The 6,000-nt window shown below is 47.4% G+C and overlaps 1 long non-coding RNA gene across 1 annotated transcript in view; it reads right to left on the reverse strand.

The window, feature by feature from the left end:
- Positions 1-6,000, reverse strand: part of LOC114806151 — a 30,266-nt gene extending 24,266 nt beyond the window's left edge. Inside the window, exons 1-2 of the long non-coding RNA XR_003754233.2 lie at positions 5,737-6,000; positions 4,136-4,726 (exon numbers count right to left, since the gene is read on the reverse strand). This is a non-coding gene — a long non-coding RNA (uncharacterized LOC114806151). The remainder of the gene's footprint in view (positions 1-4,135; positions 4,727-5,736) is intronic.

The raw sequence follows: 6,000 nt of genomic DNA on the forward strand, positions 1-6,000 counted from the left end.
TTGAAGATGGCAGCCAGAGAGGGAAGCAGAATAGAGCTACATGCTTTTATTCAGGGAGGGGGCAGATTTTGAAAGCTGGTGGGAGATCTCCTGAAGAGATTCCTGCTAATGAAGAGAGTAGATGAGAGGGAGGGAGGGAGGTGGAAGATGAGAAGGAGATATGGAGGGGGCAGAGGGTTTAGCTAGCAACAACAAAATGGTTACGTTCACTATTGTCAAGTGAGCAGGCATGGAAGTTAATGAGGGATGGAGAGAAGTGCTGCTGAACAGAAGAGTCAGCAGAGTTATAGCAGATAATGAGAATTAATGACAAACAGGATTGCTTCGTGGAAAAAAAAACCATGGGCCTGGGAATCAGAAGGACCTGAGTTCTAATCCCACTCTGCCACTTGTCTGCTATGTGATGACGGGCAAGTCACTTCACTCCTCTGGGCCTCAGTTACTTCAGTCAAATGGGGATTAAGACTGTGAGTCCCATACAGGACATGAACTGTTCCAATCTAAGTACCTTGTATCTAGAACAGCTTTGAACGGTCCCTGGCACGTAGTAAGAGCTTACCATACCACCCCCACCCCCAAAGAAAAAATTAGAAATGGCCAAAGTCGGCCTGGAGTCTCCACCGGTGGCATTCCCCATCCCAAGCTCAGGAGAGGATGGAGCATATTGTAGAGACAATTCAGGGATGGGGGTTTCATGGTTCAGTAGGGGGTTTCAGGGCCACAGAGGAGGGGACAAGAGAGGGTTCGTTCTCTCCAACTTTGCTCAAGTGGAACACTCAAACAGGGAATCTAGTTAAGCAGAGGGAGGAAGTGAAGGCTGGATCACCTCTATTTCCAGGCACCAAAACCTCCTGATACTTGGCTTCAGAATGCACAGTGCTATCTCCAAGCTGCATAAGCATCCAGCTGCGCCTGCTACACTGTGAGCACTTAGTACAGTGCTTTGCACACAGTTCTCATTTAATGAATATCATTGTTTAATATGATTGATTGGCATTGCCTGGGGATTGGAAGTTGCCTGAAGGTTCCAGGTCTGCCTGCAGGTTTTATTTGTCTGCTGTGTGACTCTGGGTAAGTCACTTCACTTCTCTGTGCCTCAGTTACCTCATCTGTAAAATGGGGATTAAGAGTGTGAGCCCTATGTAGGACAGGAAGTGAGTCTGACCCAATTATCTCGTACCTACCCCAGCACTTGGTACAGTGCCCGGCACTTAGTAAACACTTAAATACCACAATCATTCTTATTCTTCTTATTTTGAGTCCACAGTACCCTGCCACAAAGAGCTGGGTAGAACACGGGCCTGAGAATCAGAAGGACTTGTGTTCTTAACCCAGCTCCACCACTTGTCTGCTATAGGACCTTGGGCAAGTCACTTCACTTCTCTGTGCCTCAGTTCCATCATCTATAAAATGGGCATTAAGACTGTGAGCCCTGTATGGTACATGGACTGTATCCAACCTGTCTACGCTATTGCTCAGTGTAGTGTCTGGCATATAATAAGTGCTTAACAGTACCCCCCAAATCACAAATACCCCTGCAAAAAAGTGAGCTTACGGTCTAGAGGGAGAGACAGAGGTTAGTAGAAATAAATTAATGGAGCTGTACATAAGTGCTGTGGAGTGAGGGAGGGGTGAATAAAAGGTGTAAAACCACTTTCACTTCAAAGGTCAAGCTCTCCTGCCTTAGATAAAATGAAATTATGCAACTGTCAAGATGTCCTCGCACCCAGGATCCTACTTGGGCCTTTTGCTCTCTAAATCAACAGACTTCTGGATCTGGTCAGGACATACAACTCCCAGGGTTAAAGACTAAAGCGCAGGAACAGGACCTCCCTGACGTGGAGGAGAGGATGAGAGGTAGCCACAGCAACCAAACTGTAAAACATCTCTGTTGCACGCCAAATGCCTGTGCTTCCCAGATGCTCCTAGCGTTCCAGTTTTTATGGATTTGGAACAAATGAGTCAAGTCTTACAGAAGAAGCGGTGTCACCTAGTGGATAGAGCACAGGTCTAGGAGTCAGAGGCCCTGGGTGCTAATCCTGGTTCTGCCACTTCTCTGCTACGTGATTTTTGGCCAAGTCCCTTCACTTCTCAGGGCCTCCATTACTCCATCTAGAAAATGGGGATTGAGGCTTTGAGGACTTTGGGACAGGAAATGTGTCCCATCTGATTCACTTGATTCTACCCCAGTACCTGGCACACAGTGCTTAAAAGGTTAACGTATATATTTTTTTTAAACATAGGAGAATAGCAGTTCTCTGGACTGTTAGCTCATTGTGGATAGGATGTCTATAACATTGCACCCTCCCACGTGCTTAGTATAGTTGACTGCTGTATGACCTGGGACCAGTCACTTCTCTGTGCCTCATTTACCTCATCTGTAAAGTAAGGGTTTAAAATCGTGAGCCCTCTGTGGAACGGGAACTGTGTCCAACCTAATTAGCCTATATCTATCCCAGTGCTTAGTACAGTGCTTGTTACATAGTAAGCACTTAAACGCCATCATTATTATTACTACACAGTAAGCATTCAATAAATCTGATTGACTGACATGAAAAGACCTAACATCCACCAGAAGCCAAGTTTCCATTTCAGAGATGGAAAAAAGACAAGCACAAATGCCCAGTGTCACCTGTAAAAGCTGAGTTGGGAATCCCTGTTTGCCTGAACTTTGAACCCTTGTGTTGAGTTAGGGACACCCCAAATGGAAGGGGAAATTAAAAAGAAGGTCAATCTGTGGGCTACTTGACTCTTCCTCCTACATGTACTTTGAGTCCCTAGAAGAGCAAAGTGTTTGGTCTCCTGAATATTCCTAGTCTCCAAAACCTAGCACTACCTATTTTTTGACTGAAGAAAGTAGGCTTTGAATTGTGCTTTACCAGTCTGGAGGAGTGGGGGAAAAAATAAAGTAGATGTCATTTATAGGGAAAAACTGTACCTACAAGCATATTTTGGCACATTCTGTCCTCAGAAGATGGCTCTCCATCTCTTTTTAAACAAACAGCGAGGTCTGTTAAGTACTTAGGTGTCAAGCACTGTTCTACATGCTGGGATAGATAAAAGTTTATCAGGTTGGACAGTACTTGTCCTATGAAGAACATACAGTTTAAGTTGGGAGGAGGATTTAATCTCCATTTCACAGTTCCAGTAAAAGGCAGAGAAGTAGCTTACACAAGGCCACACAGCAGTCAAGTGGTGGAGCTGGAATTAGAACCCAGGTCCTCCTTCACCTAAACCATGCTGCTTTCTCATTACCTCACCTTCTCCCCTTAACAGCAGCTGCCGCCCCCGCCCCCCACAACTTCTCACTTCAACGCTTGGAGGAAGTTGCCTGGGAGGAGGAAGTCCTGCTCCTCCCTAAAACCAGTGGCTCTTCTTCACTTGAGATGCAAATATAGAGATGAATAACATCCAGAACTAAGATATGGATTTAGAACAGACTTTAAGGCAGGTCTGCTCATCAGCCAGTGATGAGAGAACAAGCCTCCCTATATCTATTCTTACTGGGAGGGTCTTCCCCCTAGCCCAAGTTGAACCTTATGGGAATCCTGCTCAGAGGGTCAAAAAAAAAAAAAGGGGGGGGCAACACTCTGAGCTAACAGCAGTCACATTCTTCTGCCACCGTGTCACTCAGATGGGGACAGCAACATGGCTATGGCCACCAAGGACAACACAGACCTGGGGCTCAGGAGGGCGGGGCTACAAGAGAGATTTATCTAGGGCCAGTTGAGATGTTCCTGGATTGGGATGGGAGAAAGGGTCAAAGGTGACCTGGACTGTTCCAAGACCTTCCTCCCCACAAGATGGACCCTCCTTTCCAGCCAGTGACCAAAGCTCCTAACCCTCTCCAGGACAAGACTAACTCCTCTCCAACAGAAATCAAGCCAGTTTGACTTGCTTTAACCCCTCCTTTGGACAGGGGATACTTGCAGGAGTAGGGAGCCTGTTCTAGTCCTCCCTCTGGACTGTAATCTCACTGTAGGAAGGGAGTGTCTGTTATATATTGTACTCTGAGTATTTAGTACAGTGCTCTGCACACAGCAAGCAGACTGACTCAAGTAGCGTTACAGCCCTTTCCAAGAACCCGAGTCCAGCATCACGGCTAGCCAGGGCACCATGCCCCTCACCCCCTTACCTGAATCAAGAGGTAGTTTGTAAAGTTGACCAAGGAGTTGGAATCCTTTTGAGCGGTCCCCACTGCATCCATGGGGGTTGAAGTTATTTGGTATCACGATAGACACCCCGGCCCCAGGGTGCCAGCTGGAAGTCAGCCTCCATTCTCCTGAGCCGGAAGAGCTCCCCACGGGGAGAATTGTGGGGTCATCACAGAAAGGGGACTGGGGGGTGTGTGTCTCAGATTTGGCCAGGTGAATCAGCATGTGTCTAGCCAGAGACCAGAGAAGTCAACTATACAACTGGTCAACTATAAGAAATCAACACCTAGCACAAAGGGTGACCCTGCCTAAGAACACACCCTTCAGCTGCATTCAGTATTCCAGGAGGCAGATGATGTTCAGTATCAGCTCAGTGTCTAGGTGGGCAGAAGGGAGGGTGAGAGGGATGGAGTCCAACAGGAGCCAGCCTAAGGTCTCCAGGTTCTGCAGCTCCAGGATAAGATGGGGGGCAGAATGACCAGCTGGCAGCGGATCCTCAGGCTCATGGAGTGGTCAGCAGAGAAGGAGACCTTGGAAAAGCAGGGTCCAGTAGTGGCTTGAGAGGTGGCAACCTGCATGGGGGGAAACAAGAGAGAGAAAGAGACTTGAAAATGTTTCCTCTAATGTCATCCATTCTCTCCTAGATCCAGAAGCACCAAAAATCTTCTCAGTCCTGATGGTCTTGGCCCAGTACCCCTACCCTCCTCTCTAGACTGTGAACTCACTGTGGGCAGGGAACATATCTGTTATTGTATTGTATTCTCCCCAGCACTTAGTATAGAGCTTTGCACACAATAAGTACTCAATATGTTCGAATGGATGAATGCCCCCTCCAGACCCTGCCTAGCAGACGGTAACTACAGCTCATTAGCAAGCATTCTTCACAGCTGACCATCTAGCTAGAGCCTTCAGTAGGTTCCTTGAGCACCTACTACAGTGATATGTACACAGTAATAATATTAGTCTTTGGTAAGCACTTCTCATGTGCCAGACACTATACTAAACACTGAAGTGGATACAAATTAACAGACACAGTCCCTGTCCCATCTGGGAGTCTCAATCCCCATTTTCCAGGTGAAATAACTGAGTCCTAGAAAAGTGAAGTGGCTTGCCCAAGGTCACCCAGCAGACAAGTGGGAGAGCTGGGATTAGAAACCATGAACCTTCTGATACTCAGGCCCATGTTCTATTCACCACACCATGCTCTTTAAGTGATTCCCCTGTGACTACCCCAGCGCTTAGAACAGTGCTGGGCACATAGTAAGCGCTTAACAAATACCAACATTATTACTCAAATACCATTGGACTGATTTCTAGCTACATAGAGTACTGGTTCAAAGCACTGCACCTACTGATTTCATTTTCCCAAGAGAAGTGCTGCAGTTACAGACATTAATCGATCAGTAGTACTTAGCAAGCACTTACTATGGTCACAGCACCGTAGTCAGAGGCTATGGGGCACCCTCTACTCACATACACACCTCTCCATCTCCCACCCTAGTCTCCCTGGAGAGGCAAACATTCTCCTCCCCAACCCCAGCCACTTGCTTTTGTCTACAGTGGTGAAATCCTGGTCACTTACAGTGAAGTAGGCCACTGCAGTAAACAAAAGAGGGAGGAAGAGGTTCTCCGCCTCAGGAAGAGGTTGCCGCGCCCATTCCTCCTGAAGAACAAACTGAGCGCTCCTCTGCCACTCGTCTTTTCAGGGAGGGAGCTGAGAGGAGACCTAACAAAAAGCATCAGAGCCCAACAGGCCCAGCCACAATTACAGCCAGCAGACCTATACTGCTACAAACAGTACACTCCTATCCTCCACACTGCCACACTCTCCCCCCCGACCCACAAA

Source organism: Ornithorhynchus anatinus, chromosome 21 (genome assembly GCF_004115215.2).
Source record: "Ornithorhynchus anatinus isolate Pmale09 chromosome 21, mOrnAna1.pri.v4, whole genome shotgun sequence".
Taxonomy (NCBI): domain Eukaryota; kingdom Metazoa; phylum Chordata; class Mammalia; order Monotremata; family Ornithorhynchidae; genus Ornithorhynchus; species Ornithorhynchus anatinus.